Source organism: Bos mutus, chromosome 27 (assembly GCF_027580195.1).
Source record: "Bos mutus isolate GX-2022 chromosome 27, NWIPB_WYAK_1.1, whole genome shotgun sequence".
Classification (NCBI taxonomy): domain Eukaryota; kingdom Metazoa; phylum Chordata; class Mammalia; order Artiodactyla; family Bovidae; genus Bos; species Bos mutus.
Window position 1 is genome coordinate 20,116,450 of NC_091643.1, and position 19,223 is coordinate 20,135,672.

Here is a 19,223-nt window from a genome sequence, read left to right on the forward strand (position 1 = left end):
AGCCTTCACTTCCTCATTAGTATTCCTATACAATTTGGTTTATATCACTATTAAACCAGTGCCCACTGTTTCTTAGCGGGTTGATTATGCCACTGGCTCTCCCACCGGACTGCGACTGCTTCGTCGGGAGAGGCAGCATTTAAACATCTTGTACCAGCACAGTTGAACCGTCTTGAGCATATCGTGGATTATCTCATTTCATCTTCCAAACAATCCTCGGGGCAGGCATTTTTATAATCTTAATTTTCAGATAAGAAAATTGAGCCTGAAAAAGTTTAAGTAACAAACGTGCCCGCAGATTGTGCGTTCACTCGGTGTATTCTGTGCCTGGGACTCAACTTCTCTGTGTGGCTCCAAAGCCCCTGAATGAATGAAAGAACCATGTGCAGCTTGGTGACTTCTCAAGAAATGTGCTTGTGTGGGAGCTCCATGTGGCTCTGAGAGCTTCTTCCCGCCTGTGTGACCTTGGGCAAGTTACCGACTCTCTCTGAGTTTGTGGGCCTGCAACTGTAAAACTAAGATAATGAACTGCTTAACCATCTCACAGGGCTTTTGAGAGGATTAAATGAAATAATGTATGCAAAATACATAAAGGCTGGCAGAATCAGTTAGTAATGGATACTTTCTCTTCCCTTCTCCCTCATTGCCTATGCCATAGAGACAACACACTGTCCTCAGACGTCTGTCTGGCTGCCCTGACCAGAGACGAAACCAAGCAGGGTCAAGAGAGATAAGAGCCCAACAGTATAGCAGTTTTTGACAGTATTATCTTTAGCTCATGCCACTTCCACGAGGATCTCAAATGAATAATGATCTTAAATATGCCATACGATTGCTTTTATCTCATATATTCATTTTGGGGAAGAAATGGCCTCTTAGAAGCTATAGAAACAAAGAAGTAACTGGATGTCTCCTCTTGCTTGTCCTAAAGGGACTGTCACTTCTTGCCACAGGATCTCAGTGTTCAGACATTGGCTTTCAAATTCAAGAGAAAAACAATCCCTTAGACAGTCTTTTAATTTGCTTTTTTTGGCACCACTAACACCATTATCAAATGACTTCAAAGTTCCGGCTTCAGTGATAAGATTGCAGCTCTCATGGCTGGTGGGAAGATGGGGAAGAAAAAGTGTTTTAACACTTTGGAGACATGGTTTTATGGAGCCACAAAGTGTGTCTTTCTTTCAGCTTTCTGAAATCAAGTGTTATGTTTTTAACACGTAGGACATGTGAGGAACTAGAATGTAAGGGTGAGAATAGTCCCTGGACCTTTCTAAGCTCTTCTAGTCTACCAGCAGAGGCAAAGAGGTAAAATACGGCAACTCATTTGGACTGTTTGGGGATTTGAGGTAGATTCACTCAGTGTCAGGGGAATACAAGAAGGGATGCCTGGCCCATCCGGGAATCAGAGTGGATTGGTAGTGGCTGGGAGCTGCCCAGAGAGGGTATCCCAAGGTCAAAATCTTGGGAGGTGAATAGGAGTTAGCCACACTAAGTGGGAAGAAATGCTCCTTCACAACCTGAGTCAGGCCTGCTATTAGATATGGGATCAGCTATATTTGCATTCACTACAGAACAATTATATTGATCACTGTGACATCATAGAGTCTTAAAACAGAATTGAGATATAATATATATATGTATATTTGGGGGCTTATTATAAAAGAACAAGAGAGAACTCTTTCTATGTGTGATTAAAGGTGGTAGTGATATAAGTAGCTTTATGAGAATATAATCATTTTAGCCCAAAGAATGTAAGAATTAGTTCTTTAAAATTAATGCAAGGCATATACCATTATTAGAATTGCATTTGTGATATTCTGATTCCATACTCAATGCTGTGAATCTGAAATAAGTTAAATATATTACTAGGTGCACTTAAAATTTCAATTAAGTTTAAAAATTAGATTGAGATCCACATGACTTTCTTTTTTTCTGTCATCTCTCTCAAACCTCATAATGTCCCTGTGAATGAACCCCCTTGTTAACCTGTTGATAAGGCAGGTAGCAGCTTCACTTGAGGAAACCATGTGTGTGTTCGCAGCTCACTCAGAGTCTCAGCTGAGGGCAGTGGCAGAGTTACACTGGCAAAACGTCGCTGTCACTGTTAAAGTGACAAAATGTTCAGAAGCAAAAAGAAACTTATGTACTAGACAATGTGCTTAGAATTTTCACATAATTTATATTTAATTCCTGTACTAACCTAGAGCATAGGTGTTTTTCTCACTTTTAGAAATGAGAAAGCTGAGGCTCAGAATTGGAATATGAGCAAGCTAAGGAGCTTTCTAATGGCCTCGTTGGAATGTGAGCCTGGTTTTCCAAAGCTACTCATCTGTTCTCACATTTCTGCAACCTATATGTTTCCGCTGTATTCTAACATTGAGCATAGTGCCTGTCACATTGTGGCTATTCTTGCACCCACTTTTGTGGAATGACTAAGTGATAAATAGAATGTGTACTTTGGTGGCCAGCAAAGAAGGCAAAAAGAGTCAGTTCAGTTGCTCAGTTGTGTCCAACTCCTTGCAACCCCAAGGACTGAAGCACACCAGGCTTCCCTGTCCATCACCAACTCCCTAACCTTGTTCAAACGCATGTCCATTGAGTCGGTGATGCCATCCAACCATCTCATCCTCTGTCGTCCCCTTCTCCTCCTGCCTTCAATCTTTCCCAGCATCAGGATCTTTTCCAATAAGTCAGTTCTTTGCATCAGGTGGCCAAAGTATTGGAGTTTCAGCTTTAGCATCAGTCCTTCCAATGAATATTCAGGACTGATTTCCTTCAGGATGGACTGGTTGGATCTCCTTGCAGTCCAAGGGACTCTCAAGAGTCTTCTCTAACACTACAGGTCAAAAGCGTCAATTCTTCGGCACTCAGCTTTCTTCATAGTCCAACTCTCACATCCATACATGACTACTGGAAAAATCATAGCTTTGACTAGATGGACCTTTGTTGGCAAAGTAACATCTCTTCTTTTTAATACACTGTCTAGGTTTGTCATAGTTTTTCTTCCAAGGAGCAAGCATCTTTTAATTTCATGGCTGCAGTCCCCATCTGCAGTGATTTTGGAGCCCCCCAAATAAAGTCTCTCACTGTTTCCATTGTTTCCCCATCTATTTGCCATGAAGTGATGGGACTGGATGCCATGATCTTAGTCTTCTGAATGTTGAGCTTTAAGCCAACATTTCACTCTTTTCTTTCATTTTCATCAAGAGGCTCTTTAGTTCTTCTTCCCTTTCTGCCCTAAGGGTAGTGTCATCTGCGTATCTGAGGTTATTGATATTTCTCCCGGCAATCTTGATTCCAGCTTGTGCTTCATCCAGCCTGGCATTTCTCATGACGTAGTCTGCATATAAGTTAAATAAGCAGAGCAACAATATACAGCCTTGACATACTCCTTTCCTGATTTGGAAGCAGTCTGTTGTTCCATCTCCAGTTCTAACTGTTGCTTCTTGACCTGCATACACATTTCTCAGGAGGTAGGTAAAGTGGTCTGGTATTCCCAAAGGCAAAAAGAATGCTGTTTAGTATTTAGTGAAGGAAAGTATTTAGTGTTCATTTTAATGATAAAGGTGGAAGGCCAGGTCAAGGAAGTGAAATATTAACAAATAAAAATTTATTTGGCAAAAGGTAGCAGGGAAAGTATTGCTGAAAATCTCTGAATCCTTTTCTCGGAGTCCATATGCATGGTATTGCACAAAATGTTTCTCTGGACCCCTAGCTGCCTCCTTTATGGAATCACTGACTTTTCCTTGGCATCAAACTTCTATACACAACAACCTTATTCTTGCTCTTTGTCTGACCCTGTAGGCAATGCAAAGCCTCTGCAGTTAATATTTGGCTAGAGCCCAAATGCAAAATACCTTTCCTTATTTATTTATTAAGGATTCCATTTTTCACAGATGACTACCCGTTAATGAATAGCATTGGCTTTGATGAAATTGGATTCTCAGTTATTCAGCAAATATTATTAAATAGCTGTTATGCACAAAAAAGAACATTAACTTTCTATCAGATGTCAGAAAAAGCCTGTTGTGTGAAGCTCCCCAGAGTCAGAGTTCTAGTCCTGGGTTCCAGTACTGCATCTACTACCAATCAATATATGATCTGGGCTACTGAGCATCTTACTTTGGACTCTGTAAATTTAAGACACCTCCTGGAACTCAGTTTGTGGCTTAACTGTGTTCTTAGGGGATATTTGGGAATGAATGGGAGTGTATGGGGTCATCCAAATTACATTGACATTTAGTGTCCTGAGTCTAGGGATGATAAAAATTCCATGCAATATGGGAGTCAGTCCCCCACCACAAGAATGCATGGTCTGACCAAGATTGTAACTGTTTCTCAGTTGAAAAAACACTGGTGGAAATCTGTTCTCTAAGAGAGTGACTGAGAGGCAAATTACAGTCCTGTTGACTTTGACAAAGTCAACAGGCGATGATGTTAAATATAGACAAGCTCCTGGCAAAATACTTTTCAAGGAGCAGAAACAAACAAACAAACAAAAAAAGGGAGTATTAAATGAGCGCTCTTTGTAATGCATATTGGCAAAGAAGCTACTAAAATACTGCTCATTATTGTAGCACATTTTCTATTAATTATCCTAAATAATTTGTAAAGCAATAGCTTGAATGCCATATGGAACGTTAACTTGGCTAATGAATTCAGTGACTCAGCATTTTTCTCACCATAGTCTTAGTTCCTCACCACCTTGGTTCATATGAAAGAACTCTCAGTTCAGTTCAGTTCAGTTTAGTCGCTCAGTCATGTCCGATTCTTCGTGACCCCATGAATCGCAGCTCACCAGGCCTCCCTGTCCATCACCAACTCCTGGAGTTCACTCAGACTCACGTCCATCGAGTCAGCGATGCCATCCAGCCATCTCATCATCTGTCGTCCCCTTCTCCTCCTGCCCCCAATCCCTCCCAGCATCAGAGTCTTTTCCAATGAGTCAACTCTTCACATGAGGTGGCCAAAGTACTGGAGTTTCAGCTTTAGCATCATTCCTTCCAAAGAAATCCCAGCGCTGATCTCCTTCAGAATGGACTGGTTGGATCTCCTTGCAGTCCAAGGGACCCTCAAGAGTCTTCTCCAGCACCACAGTTCAAAAGCATCAATTCTTCGGCGCTCAGCCTTCTTCACAGTCCAACTCTCACATCCATACATGACCACAGGAAAAACCATAGCCTTGACTAGACGGACCCTAGACTTGGTAAATTTCTCTTTGCACCACTGATTTTCTTTCATAACAGTAACTGGAGAGCTATGTGCTCCAGACTTCCTATTGCTTAATTATTTCATTTTGCCATTAAAATTAATTGTCAGTAAGGATAATGAAAGTGACTCCCAGACATTTTAGTAATTTGAATCATCATACGCTTCTTGGTAGCATGATGTTGGCTGGCGCTGCCATCCTAGGCCAGCTCTATTGCTCTTCAGAACGCATCCCGTCTGGGACAGCCCCATTGTAGTCCTCTGTGCCTTGTGAGATTTTAGGGTTCCAAAGCTTTTTACAGACAGTAAAATCTATTTTTAAAATATGGGCATACACAGGAACTTCCCTGGTTGTCCAGTGGTAGAGAATCTGCCTTGCAATACAGGGGACGTGGGTTTGATTCCTGGTAGGGGAACTAAGATCCCATGAGCCTCAGTGTCATGATGCTAAGTGTCATGATGCCGTAACTACTGAGCCTGCGGGCCACAATTAGAGAGTCTGTGCACCACATTGAAAAGATCCTGCATGACATAACTAACACCCAACACAGCCAAATAAATAAATTAACTAAAATGTAAAAAAAAAGAAAAAAAGAAAAAATATGGGCATGCCCAAAATTGTTCTTACTGACCAAACCAAAGTTTTGAAATCTTTTCCCTATTTTACTTGGTTCAAGAATAGGTAAAAGCAACCTTCTCATCCCACATTTGGCAGTGGGGCTACCTCCCTTCTTTTCCTCATTTTCTCTGGATTTGGGTCTCTATTACCATCACCACATAATGTTTGATTCCTGTGGGGCCACATGAATTAAAAGTGGGGCCACATTCATGTGGGGTCACCTGCATTACTATAAACAAACCTTGGTTTTGTTTAGAGAAGCTGTGAGTCCAGCCTCAGGTGATGGATTGTATCTGATCATAATCAGTCATGACAAACCTCTGCCCCAATTTCCCCAATTTTTACATTTCTTGCAGAGAAGAGCTGCCAGTTTATCTAGCTCTGGCTTATGAAATCTTGAAACCTAAAGGGAATTATAGGAAATTTCTAGGAAAGATTATTTTTATAAACACAAACAAAGGAGTGGCTAATGATGCTTTGTATTTCCTCTAGAGTGTGGACACGATGCCTGTAGATGCAGCAGCCGTCTTGTGACCAGTAGGTGGAGCAGAATGACATAGACAGCCTGGTCCCTTGATGGCATCTTTCAGTGTCTGTCTAGACCTGCCTGCCTGACTCAGGATGTCTTAGAATGTGGAAAAAAAAAAAGTCAACCTCTATTTGCCTACATCATTGTAGTAAATTTTTCTGTTATTTACAGTCAAATATAAACCTGACTGATGTATTTTATGTGCAGTTGAACATGTGACTCTGGGGGTCTTGGAAATTTGGGCATGACAGTGTTGCTGACACTAATATAGTGTAGTGAATTTAACGTTAGTATTTTAAGGCTCTTTTATGTGAAACATTCCTTCCTTCCCCAACTGGTAGAAAGTTGGGTACATCAAGCATATTTGGATAAAGTAAGTGCTGCTGTTGCCGCAGATGTGTTTCACGAAGCCAAACAATGCATCAGATAATAAGAATGTAAAAACCTCAGGACTGGACATCTCCAAGGTATCACTTCTGTAAGAAAAATGATGTTACTGGGAAAAGAGAAGAAAACAAATGTTTGCTGGATTTAATTGAATTGAACTGAACATACGGGGGAATTCAGGAATACAGTTGTGAGTTGAAGTGTGGTATGTCATATTATTCAAGTGACCAAAGAGGGTTATGATGGTATTTTCCAATGGAAATCATTTACATTTTTATTACTAGGTTTCAAAATGCACTGGGAAAAGAAATGGGTCAACATTTCTGAATCCTATTTGTACTCCATGATTTTACTCAGTCTGTCTGAGTTCCATTTTCTCAACTATGAAATGGGGATAATAACTCATATCTTATCAACACAGAATTGCTGTAGAAATCAAGTGTGATGAAATGGATAAAATTCCATTTTATACTATATTTACTTTGCAAATGAGAGATGCCATCAACAGCATCATAATCGTATCATTCCACGCTTTGTAGAACAGATGTGTTCATTATTGTCATTTTATTGATTTGACTTTAAAGACAAATCATTAGTTGATTTTTCACTTGGGGAGGATCCAGATAACAGTCAGCTGCCTGACTATTCAGCACATACCCTCTTCAGGGCTTCAGGGGAGCCAACCTTGAAACTGAAAAGTTCTAACAGCAACTGAAAATAAAGAACAAGGAGGGTTGGCAGGGAGTTTCTTACAAGGGATAAGATATATTATAAAGCTATAGCAATTGAAGCAGTGTGGCATAGGGGTAGTAGATAGATCAGTGGTAGAAAATAAAGAGCTTAGAAATACATCCCTGCATACCACAGAAATCTGATTTAGTATAAAGATGGTTTTACAATTAATGGAGGAAAGGCTGCATTGTTTAATAAATGATATAGGGACAACAGGTCTTCAAAACTAAAAAAAAAATGTTTAGGCAAACCTCATATCACATACACACACACACAATTCCAGTCAGAATAAAGTTTAAATAAGAGAAAAAATAAATATAAGACTATTGGGATAAAATATAGAATATTGTTATAAGGGTGAAATACAGGTAATAATATTAAAAGCATAAGCCCTAAAGGGATCTTTAAAAATTTGACTACATCAATCAAAAATTTTATCTTGCATGATGGAAGTGCTGTACTCATTGAGCAGTAACTCCTCAGTTCCCTCTCCTTCCAGCCCCTGGCATTCCTCTTTCTGCTTCTGTGAGTTTGACTACTTTCAGTTCAGTTCACTTCAGCCGCTCAGTCATGTCCGACTCTTTGCAACCCCATGAATCGCAGCGCGCCAGACCTCCTTGTCCATCACCATCTCCCAGAATTCACTTGACTACTTTAGCTACCTCATATAAATAGAATCATGCAGTATTCGTCCTTCTGTGACTGGCTTATTTCATTTAGCATAATGGTCTCAGGATTCATCTATGCTGTAAGATGACAGGAGTTCCCTTTTTTAAAAGGCTGAATAATGTTTAATTTAAAAGCAAACAGTTTGCTTCTATCGATGGACATTTAGCTTGTTTCCACCTCTTAAATACGGTAATTCTGCCATGAGCACTGGAATGCAAATATCTATCTCTTCAAGATCCTGTTTTCAATTTTTTTTATAAATACCCAGAGGTGGGATTGCTGGATCAAATGGAAGGTCTGTATTTAATATTTTGAGGAATCTTCATGTTGTTTTCCCTGGTGGTTGTACCAACTTACATTCCCAGCGACAGTGCACAGGAGTTCCAATTTCCAAACACTTGTTATTCTCAGGTTGAGTTTGCGTGTTTATTTGTTTGGATTAATGGACATTTTAACCAATGTGTGGTGATATCTCTTATGGTTGTCATTTACATTTCCCTGATGATTAGTGATGTTAAGCATCTTTTCACATACCTGTTGGTCATTTGTATGTCTTCTTTGGAGAAATGTCTAACCAAGTCTTTTGCCCACTTTTAAAGTCAGCTTATTTGTTTTTTGCTATTGAACTGAAGAAATTCCTTCTGTATTTTGACTAGTAACCCCTGATCTGGTATATGATTTGCAAGTACTTTTCCCTCATCCTGTAGGTTGCCTTGCATTTTCCCCCTGTTGATTGTTTCCTTTGCTGTACAGAAGTTTTCAGTCTGGTGTAGCCTCTCTCCCTGCCTCCCTCCTTTCCCTGTATCTCTCTGTTTCTCTCTCTCTCTCTCTCTGGTTTTGTTGCCATATCAAAGAATCATTCCAAAGAACAGTATTAGGAAAATTTATCCCTTTGTTTTCTTTTAGGAGTTTCATAGCTTCAGGTCTTATGTTTAAGTTCTTAATCCATTTTGAGTTGATTTTTGGTATGGTCTAAGGATCCACTTTCATTCTTCTACATGTGGACATTCAGTTTTCCCAACACCATTTGTTGAAGAGATTATCCTTTCCTCATTATATTGTCTTTGTATCCTTGTTGAAGATCATTTGATCATGTATGTATGGGTTTATCTCTGGGCTGTCTATTCTGTTTCATTGTTCTATATATCTATTTTATGTTAGTACCATATGCTCTGATTACTGTAGCTCTGTAATATATTTTGGAGTCAGGAAGCATTAGGATTCCAGCTTTGTCCTTTTTCGGGGTTGTTTTGGCTATTTGAGGTCTTTTATGATTTCATATGAATTTTAGGATTGCTTTTTCTATATATGTCTGTTAGGTCTCCTCAGTATAGTGTTGTTCTCTATTTCCTTATTGATCTTCTGTATGAATGTTTTATACATTATGGGAAGGGGGTGTTGAAAGACCCTTCTATTTTTGTGCTGCTGCCTTTCTCTCCCTTCAGTTCTGTCAGTGTTTGCTTCCTATATTTGAGTGCTCTGATATAGACATATATATGCATATGTATACATTTATAATTGTTATATCTTCCTGGTGAACTGACCCTTTTGTCATTATATAATGTCCTTCTTTGTCTCTTGTGACAGTTTCTGATATATTCTATTTGTTGAAGTATGAATACCCCTGCTCTCTTTTGGTTAACATGTGCTCGATACCTTTTTCTATCCTTTCATTGTTAACCTGTGTGTGTCCTTAAATCTAAAGAGAATCTCTTATAGACAGTATATACTTGGATCTTTTTCTCTGTTTTGGTGTTTTTCACTTTGTTCAGATCCAGGGTGTTTTTATCCTAGGTTTTTGAAACCCAGTGTCTATTTTACACTTAGTGAAAGTGAAGTCGCTCAGTCGTGTCTGACTCTGCTACCCCAGGGACTGTAGCCTACCAGGCTTCTCCGTCCATGGGATTTTCCAGGCAAGAATACTGGAGTGGGTTGCCATTTCCTTCTCAAGGAGATCTTCCCGACCCAGGGATTGAACCTAGGTCTCCTGCATTGTAGGCAGACGGCTTTACCGTCTGAGCCACTAGGGAAGTCCAAGCATATCTCAATTCAAATTAACCACACACATGTGGTTTGTAACTACTGTACTGGACAGCATAGACCTACAGTATAGAAATTACTCCTATAAACAAGTTTAAAAAGACAACCATAATAATAATTTAAGACTACTGACAAGGGGAAAATCTGAAGGACTACAAACACATGAAAATATCTCTTTCTGTCGTGGATGGAGAAATACATATTAGAACAATAAAGTATTATTTTTCATTTATTAGATTATCAAGGAGTTTAGGAGAAAAAAAAAATGGAACACTTGCATGGTTCTTTCTGTAGCGGCCTTTTTCTAAACAGAGAACATTCTTTTCTCCTTCCGCCTGATAATGAGCTAATTTGCATTTACGTCTTCATTTGAAAGTAATAAGATGGTCACACTAGTTTGTTCCTTGTACTTACAAATGAGCCTTTGATTTAATCATTTGATTAATCAAATTCCATTAGAATCAAGCTTTTAAAAAACAAAAATATGGCTTAAAATTTGTATACAAAATGCTATTTCAGCATAGGTTTTTATTATAACCCAAAGGTTTATTTACATTTCTGAGAGATTTAATTTTTTTTTTAGTGGTTCAGACAGATTGACTTTAAATTTCACTCCAAGTTAATTTTTCCTCTCCAGTGAATTTTCCACCAATCTTTAATGATAGTAAATGATCTGTAAGCAGTTACCTACAAGAATCAATCTTGGGAGGATTCTTTTTGTTAAGAATCTCTTTAAACATTTTCATAATTTGTATGAAAGCTCAGATTTTCTCAGAATAGTATTTTTAGTTGGGGCTTCCCTGGTGGCTTAGATGGTAAGGAATCTGCCTGCAGTACAGGAGACCAGGTTCAATTCCTGGGTCAGGAAGATCCCCTGGAGAAGAAAATGGCAACCACTCCAGTATTCTTGCCTGAAAAACCACTCTTGCCTGGAAAATCCTATGGGTAGAGGAGTCTGGTGGGCTACAGTTCATATGGTTGCAGAGTCAGGCACAGCTGAGCGACTAACACTTTCACTTTTACCTATAATGGGTAAAATATTTCAGATTGCCAGCTTTGAGATTTGTCTACATAGCTGCCTGTGGTTAGCCTTCGTCCAACAGAGCCATTGATGAGAACAGGAGTTCCTTTCCATGGCTAAAAAAAAGGATTAAGGGAATTGCTCTTAAAATAAAGACAAAAAGAAAAAAGAAGAGCAGTGTTTTATCCCCTGGGTATTGTCATTTGAGAAGAGACCAGAACACAATGAAGAAGCTGAAGGACGGATGTCATTGAAACAAGAAATCTGGGCCAGACCAGCCTGGGGCACAGGGAATTGTGGATATCCAGGGCTTCTGAATGTCACTTAAAAGGGCTCCACCCGGTGCACACACCTTAAAATGATGTTCCTAATTGTTCTTCCTTTTCTTTCTGTCTTTTTTTTTTTTTCCTTTGGCAAATCACAAAGAAAAAGGGAAAAAATTGCCCAGCGGGAAGAGCCAGCTGCCGAGCCTGTTAGGAGAAAAAAGAATGTGGATATGATGCTAATTCTGCTTCATTTTCTCACTTTCTACGAACGGCTGGCTGGCAGGTGCACACCCTGCCCAGAGGATCTGGGGAGTTTTGATCAGGAGCAGCAGTCTGTCTGGGGGTGGCCATGTTCTCTAAAAATCTCCATTAGCAAGGGTAGGAGAAAAGAAACAAAAGCCAATATGATTTCCATCAGTTCTTTAAGGTTATTGCTCAAGAGTCGACTGGGGGAAAATAACAAGCTCTGCTCTCCTCAACTGGAGACATTCAGCTTCCAGAACACAGGCATAGTAAAGAGGAGCTGAAACATATACTGTGGTGACTGCTGGGGAAGAAAACAGGCTTCGAGTTGTACTTCTAGCAATATCCATAGCAAATGAGGGCTTTGCTCAAGCTAGTGTACTTTTCTGTCTGTCTTACACACACACACACACACACACACACACACACACACACACACAGCCAGAGTACCAAGATGGATCAGTAAAACCACAGTGGCCCCAAGTGTGCTCTTCATGACTTGCAAATGCTGATGCTGGGGAAGACGCAGGGGGGTGAGAATCCTTTGTTTAAAGCAAGAAGCAGAGCGTCCATTTTCCTGAGACCTTTAGATCTTCCCAGGAAGATAGAAAGCGTGTCTCACAGTTTTGTGGGTTTTTTTTTTTTTTTCCCCAGATAGGACTGTTCAGACCACGTAATCTGGCCTAACCAGTAGGCTTTGAGGCTGGGTTCTTTGTTTCACTGGAAACCATGCCAAGCGTGCCAACATTTTTTTCTTAGGATTCAGACAGTTCATGCGTGTCACCACCACTTTTCAGCTCAGACAACCACATCCTCTCCAAGGGTTGAAAGTCATGATCTGGGGTCACTTTAGGCAGTTGGGCAGCTCACACTCAGCAGTGCAGCTTAGCGTGATGGTCTCATAATTTCTTCTCCCCAAGCAAAATGAAGATGGCCTGCAGAACGAAGCTGTGAGCCCTGCCTCTGCCAGCCCTAGCTGAAATCATTCACTGTAATCATGCCCCCATGCACACGTCAGGCTTGAAAGTGATAGAAGTGTCTATCACCAGAGTGGGCAGATCAGCTGTGGGGTTCAGAACTGGAACTGCTGCTGCTGCTGCTAAGTCGCTTCAGTCGTGTCCGACTCTGTGCGACCCCATAGACAGCAGCCCATCAGGCTCCACTGTCCCTGAGGTTCTCCAGGCAAGAACACTGGAGTGGGATGTCATTTCCTTCTCCAAAGCAGGAAAGTGAAAAGTGAAAGTGAAGTCGCTCAGTCGTGTCCGACTCTTAGCGACCCCACGGACTGCAGCCTACCAGGCTCCTCTGGTGGGGTGCCATTGCCTTCTCTGGGAACTGCTGCTAGAAATCCGAATGTCCGGTGTTGAGTCCTGGGCTCTTGCATACCTGTTGGGTTGAAGATGTACTTAGATCCCTGAGATACTGCCTCTCCCTGCATCAGAATCATTTAAGCTATTGTTTAAATGCAGATCCCTGGATCTCACCCCAAATTCATTACATAAGGATGGACCCTTGTGTATTTTAACACAAGGAGAATAGCCCATGAGAAAGAGCATAACAATGACTAACAACACCAGCTTTGGTGATGACCTATCCCTTCACTTAATATTTGTGTGATCTGGGGGGAAATTTGCTTAACCTTCCTCTGTCTCATGTGTCAAATGGTGATAATAACCTTAATATTCACCTCATAGAGAGGATTGAATGAGTAAATCCATGAAAGTACCTGGAACAGTTCTAGGTACATAATCAGGCTGCCATTTGTTGGTGTTTAGTCGCTAAGTCGTGTCCATCTCTTTTGTGATGCCATGGACCATAGTTCCACCAGGCTCCACTGTCCATGGGATTTCCCAGGCAAGAATGCTGGAGTAGGTTGCCACTTCCCACTCCAGAGGATCTTCCTGACTCAGGGATCAAACGTGGGTCTCCTGGTTGGCAGGTGGATTCTTTTACTGCACCACCAGGGAAGCCCAATCAGGCTTCATATATGCTGGTTGTTACTATTATTACATAACAAGTACCCATAGTAATTCCTTATAATTAAATTTGGGATTTGTAGGTCCAGTGTGGTCATCTTGGATTCTAAGTCTGTTTTTTGATCAGAGCAGCTGGATCCTCCTGGATTTAGAGCTCTGTGTTGTCCCCCTAACCTCAAATATAGACCCTCTCAACTCTCGTGTAAACCTTTCCATTCTCCTCTGGGGTACCAGGAACAGGTATCTTACCTCATTACTGCCTGTCCTTCAGTCAGAATGGGCTGGCCACTGAGAAAAGGGATGATGCTATTTGCTTCAGGAATACCCATTCTTCAAATGGAAAAAAAAAACAATTTTCTGTAATTGGGGTCCAACTATAGGATCAAAGTTCTTAATGATTTAATATATTTCAGTGTGGATAGCCATTCAAATTTAGCTGAAGCTACTTGGCTGCTTTGGACACAGTCACTTAGAACACAGCTCCTTCCCTTAAGGACCTGCCCTCAGGGTAACCCACTGTGCCACCTTACCTGGAACTCTCCTAGTTCTTGTACTGAAAGTCCCAGGTCCTAGAAAACCCCTCAGTCCCAGCTAAACCAGGATGGTTGGTCCTCTTGTGCCCTAGAGTTACTGGAGTGGGTCTCCAATAAACTGGGGCAGAAATGCCCAGCTGGACTCCTAGTTGTGAGGCAGGGATTTAACTGGGGCCTGGGATCCACCCTATTAACCTCCAGAGATAGGAAGCTCAGAGCTCAGAGACTCTCAAAGCAAGAGAGTCTCCTGACGGTGTTGGTTTAGGACACTCAGGTCTGAAATATATACCAACACTTCCTGTTTGCAGTGCTGACACAGGGCAGAATTATACTGATAGCTTCATATTTTCTGTAACTTAATAGGGATCTGAGGAATTCCACAATATGGTGCTTCCTGTATGCACTCAGAACTGGTACTCTCCAGTCTGTCATGTTTTCCGATGTCCACAGTAGCAAGAGCTGTAAATATCAATTCTTCCCTAGGTCTGGAGGTTTGTGTGCTGATTGCATTTCAGGTGGAACACGGCAGAAGGCCTTGCTTTTCTATTTCCCCAGAAGAAGAGTTTTGGGAGGAAGAAAATAAGGATCGAGGTTTTATAGAGCTGTAGAAATTACACAGGTTGCCAAGGTAATTAATCAACATCCAAAGACAACATAAAATCTCATCCTGTGCCCGTACATATATGCCTCTAGCCCCAGTAGGCGTGAGTCATAATATCGAAATGAAGGGAATTACCTGAAGGAAATTGCCTGAATGGGACTGTTATAAGAGGAGGGTAGGGCTTACTTAATTAAAGCACAGTTTAATTAATGCTATAACTTAAGGAGATGGAGTGAGGGCCATGCAATCATTTGGGAGTATGAGAGGTCTGGCTGCTGGATAACAATTTCACGTCATTGGGAGGGGTGATGGGGAAGGCATGATTAAATGCAGAAGCAGGCTGATAAATGAATCATTGGGGAAGTGCATTTTTAACTAAATGGAAATGAGTCCAGGAAGAGTGGGGAAAAAAATCATTATAATTATCATTGTAGGGCTTTGTTAGGGAGAAGAGAGAGGATGGTCTGTGGGTCAGAATGATAGCTGAATGGCTGAGCTCTGGGGTCTGCCTTACTCAACGGGACCCCCGATGAACCTGGGTACCGTCCAGGAAGTGGTAAACCCCTACCGACAGAAGGGCTGCTTGCAAAGACCCGGGGTCTCCTCTAGCCTTGGGCTCACATCCTACTCCGTGCCACCGCTGCAGTCTGGAGGTCTCCAGGAAACCACCGGCTGCCCTAAGTGCAACATCCCCACCAGGCTGCCCTCTCCCGTGCCTAATCCTGGGCAAGCACTTCTAGTTTCTCTCTCTCTCTCTTTTTAACACTTGTCAACTGGGAAGAAAAATTCTCATTTGTTACCAACCTCAAAATAAAACTGTACAATAAAACAACATATAAAAGTGTCAGCAAGGGAAGAGATTTATCTGGTCAAAGATGAAGATGAGAATAAGAATATGCAGTATTGTGTTTCACTTTAAGAGAACTGTCCAAAGTGAATGAGAATGAGAAAAAAGAGGAAAGTCCTTAACCCATCCTTAGTCTAATCATAATATATTCCTGAATATATATATATAAAGTGAAAGTCACTCAGTCGTGTCTGACTCCTTGCAACCCCATGGACTGTAACCTGCCAGGCTCCTCCATCCATAAAATTCTCCAGGCAAGAATACTGGAGTGGGTTGCCATTTCCTTCTCCAGGGAATCCTCCCAATCTTGGGATCGAACCTAATTCTCCTGCATTGCGGGCAGATTCTTTACCATCTGAGCTACAAGGGAATCCCCATATATATAGATAGATATAGATATATCTACCGACTACCTACCTACTGAACAATTTTCAAAGTTTATTGATTTGGCTGTGCTGAGTCTTCATTGCCGTGTGGGCTTTTCTCTGGTTGTGGCGAGTGGGGGCTCTTCTCTAGCTGCAGTGTGCTGGCTTCACATTGCGGTGGCTTCTGCTGTGGAGCATGGCCTCTAAGCACCGGTTCAATAGTAGTGGGGCACAGGCTTAGTTGCTCCATGGCACGTGGGATTCTCCCAGATCAGGGATCGAACCTGGGTCTCCTGCATTGGCGTGCACTTTTTCTTCCACTGAGCCACCAGGGAAGCCTTCTACTGAATATTCACTATCTCTCTAGTTATCTATACTATCAGTATGGACTCATAATTCCAGTTTAAAACAGTAGATTATTATCCAGTATGGTTCTTATTTATTCTGATGCTCAAATTATCCCAGATTTAGCCAATGGGAACCCCTTCAAAGCAAGGTTGGCATTTAAACCAATATCTGGCCACTAGATGTGTGGATCGCTTTTAGGTCCTCTTAGCAGACAGTACCAGGAAACACTGGAGAAGGAAATGGCAAACTACTCCAATATTCTTGCTTAGAAAATCCCATAGACAGAGGAACCTGGTGGGCTACAGTCCATGAGATTGCAAAGGACTGTACTCGATTGAGCACACACTCACACTAAGAAATATATGTATTTTTATATTTGAAATGACGAGTTTGTACTGATACTCAATGATGTTTGCCCTTCCTTTAGCCTTTCTACTGCATTCCACTATCACTTGTAAGTAACAAGTTTCATTGCTTTATGATTCATCTTTTTGGTGATTTTCTCCCCCAAATTTCAGATTTATGTATGTTTTGTGATTTTCCCTCATTTCTTACACAAAAAGATACTGTATCATATAAAATCTTTTGCATCTTGTTTTTTTAATTTAACAATACATCCTGGAAATCATTCCATGTAAGTTAAAAAAGGTCTTCCCAATTCTTTTGTCCAGCTGCATAGTATTCCTCTCTGTGCATTTTCCATAGTATTAACCAACTTCCTATGCTTGGGCATTTAGGTAATTGCCAATAATTTGCCATTACAAACAATGAATAACATTATGATTGTGTATTTTTGTGTTGTTGTAGGTGTATCTTCAGGATAAGTTTATACAAGTGAGATTGCTGGACTGGTTAAAAGGTGGATAAATATGGCATTTTGGTATGTATTGCTAAATTTCCCTCCATTGGTTTACCATTTTTGCATTTCTTCCAGCAATGAAGGCGCAAAAGAGAGAGAGAGCACCTGTTTCCCCAGTCTTAGCCAAAAAAGTATATCGTTAAACTTTTAATTTTTTCCTATCTGATAGAAAGCCTAGTATTATGTATTTGTATAGACTATAGCTTTGATTTTAAAATCTCTGCATCTGATATGATATATTGTTATCTTTTTTGTCCATTAAGTCTTTCTGAGGCTTATCCATTATATAATTTTTTTCAATGACCCAGCGTGTAGTCTCTTTTTAAATGTATGTTTGTATAAATGAGATATGTTAAAGAAAGTGCATATCAGTGGATGGAATATAGTAGAAACAGGGCAATGTTTGGAGTCAGACAGACCCGAGCTTGATTCCTTTCACAACTTAAGAGCCGTGAAGCCTCAGACAAATTCCTCATCTTCTCTGATATTCAGTAGCCTCATTTGCAAATTGAAATAATAATAAAAATCTGCCTTCTTGTATCTGTGGGTTCCACATCTGTGGATTCAACCCAACTCTGATCAAAAATGTTTTTAAAAACTCCAGAAATTCCAAAAAACACAAAACTTTGAATTTGCCATGTGCCAGCAACTATTTATATAACATTTATATTAGATTAGATATTATAAGTAAAATAGAAATGATTTAAGTATATAAAAGGATGTGTATAGGTGATATGCAAATACTGAGACATTTTATACAAGGGACTTGAGCACTGGAGGATTTTGGTACCCACGTCCTGGAACCAATCCCCTAAGGATACCAGTTTGTAATTTTGGAGAGATTAGAAAATGGAAAAGAACCTGACACATTGTAGGTACTCATTATAAGGAAGATGATATTCTTTTTGCTCTTAACTTCGTTATTCCCTTCTTGGGACCATTTTTTTTTTTTTCTCAGAAATCTTTCCTTTATAGCTTAGCATGTGTTTTTCATTTTTATTTAAACAATTGAAGTTTATAAATTTATTTCTAAATTCTGCTTGGCCTCATTTCATGATTTGATATGTATTTGTATTCCCATTATTTTCTAAATGATATATTTTTGTATTATTGATTTCCTCTTTGATCTCATGGTTATTAGGAGACTTAAAAGAATTCCAAATGGTTAGGTGTTTTATGGTTATAAGTTAAGTAAATTGCTTTTAGCTTTACTGCACTGTGGCTAGGGAATGTGGCCTATTGAATTTCTGTTATTTAATTTATTGAGATTTTCTTCATTTCTGACCCTCCAGACTCCTCTGTCCCTGGGGATTCTCCAGGCAAGAATACTGGAGTGGGTTGCCACTCCCTCCTCCAGGGGACCTTCCTGACACAGGGATCAAACCGACCGACGTCTCCTGCATTGCAGGCAGATTCTTTACCATTTGAGCCACCAGGGAAGCCTGACCATATGATTATTTGGTAAATATTCCATGGATCTCTCAAAAAGAGAAAATCTATTTTCTGTGGAAGAGAGCAGACTCAGGGGTTCCAGCTATGTTAAAATTCAGATACAATTGACAGAGCATGAAGTTAGGCAACACTGGCCATATGCCATATGTGGCCAGAAGCTCTATGGGGAACAATGTGAAGTATGTCCAAACTGGGATTTAGGTACATGTGCTAAGTCTCTTCAGTCGGGTCCGACTCTTTGTGACCCCATGGACTGTACCCCGCCAGGCTCCTCTGTCCATGGGATTCTCCAGGCAAGAATCCTGGAGTGGGTTGCCATGCCCTCCTTCAGGGGATCTTCCCAATCCAGGGGTTGAACCCATGTCTATTATGTCTCCTGCGTTGGCGGGCACGTTCTTTACCACTAGCACTTCCTGGGACACCCAAGTGGGATTTATGTATACGTAGGCACATTTAGTGGATTGGCATGTTGGGAAGTTAATTCAGCTTGCTGGGTGGAATTAGACAGTTAAATAAAAGTACCGTAAG

General features: G+C 40.6%; 1 long non-coding RNA gene across 1 annotated transcript in view; it reads left to right on the plus strand.

Moving 5' to 3' along the window:
• Positions 1 to 18,682, plus strand: part of LOC138985972 (uncharacterized) — an 86,739-nt gene extending 68,057 nt beyond the window's left edge. Inside the window, exons 3-4 of the long non-coding RNA XR_011462903.1 lie at positions 17,192 to 17,264; positions 18,536 to 18,682. This is a non-coding gene — a long non-coding RNA (uncharacterized lncRNA). The remainder of the gene's footprint in view (positions 1 to 17,191; positions 17,265 to 18,535) is intronic.
• The last annotated feature ends 541 nt before the right edge of the window (positions 18,683 to 19,223 follow it).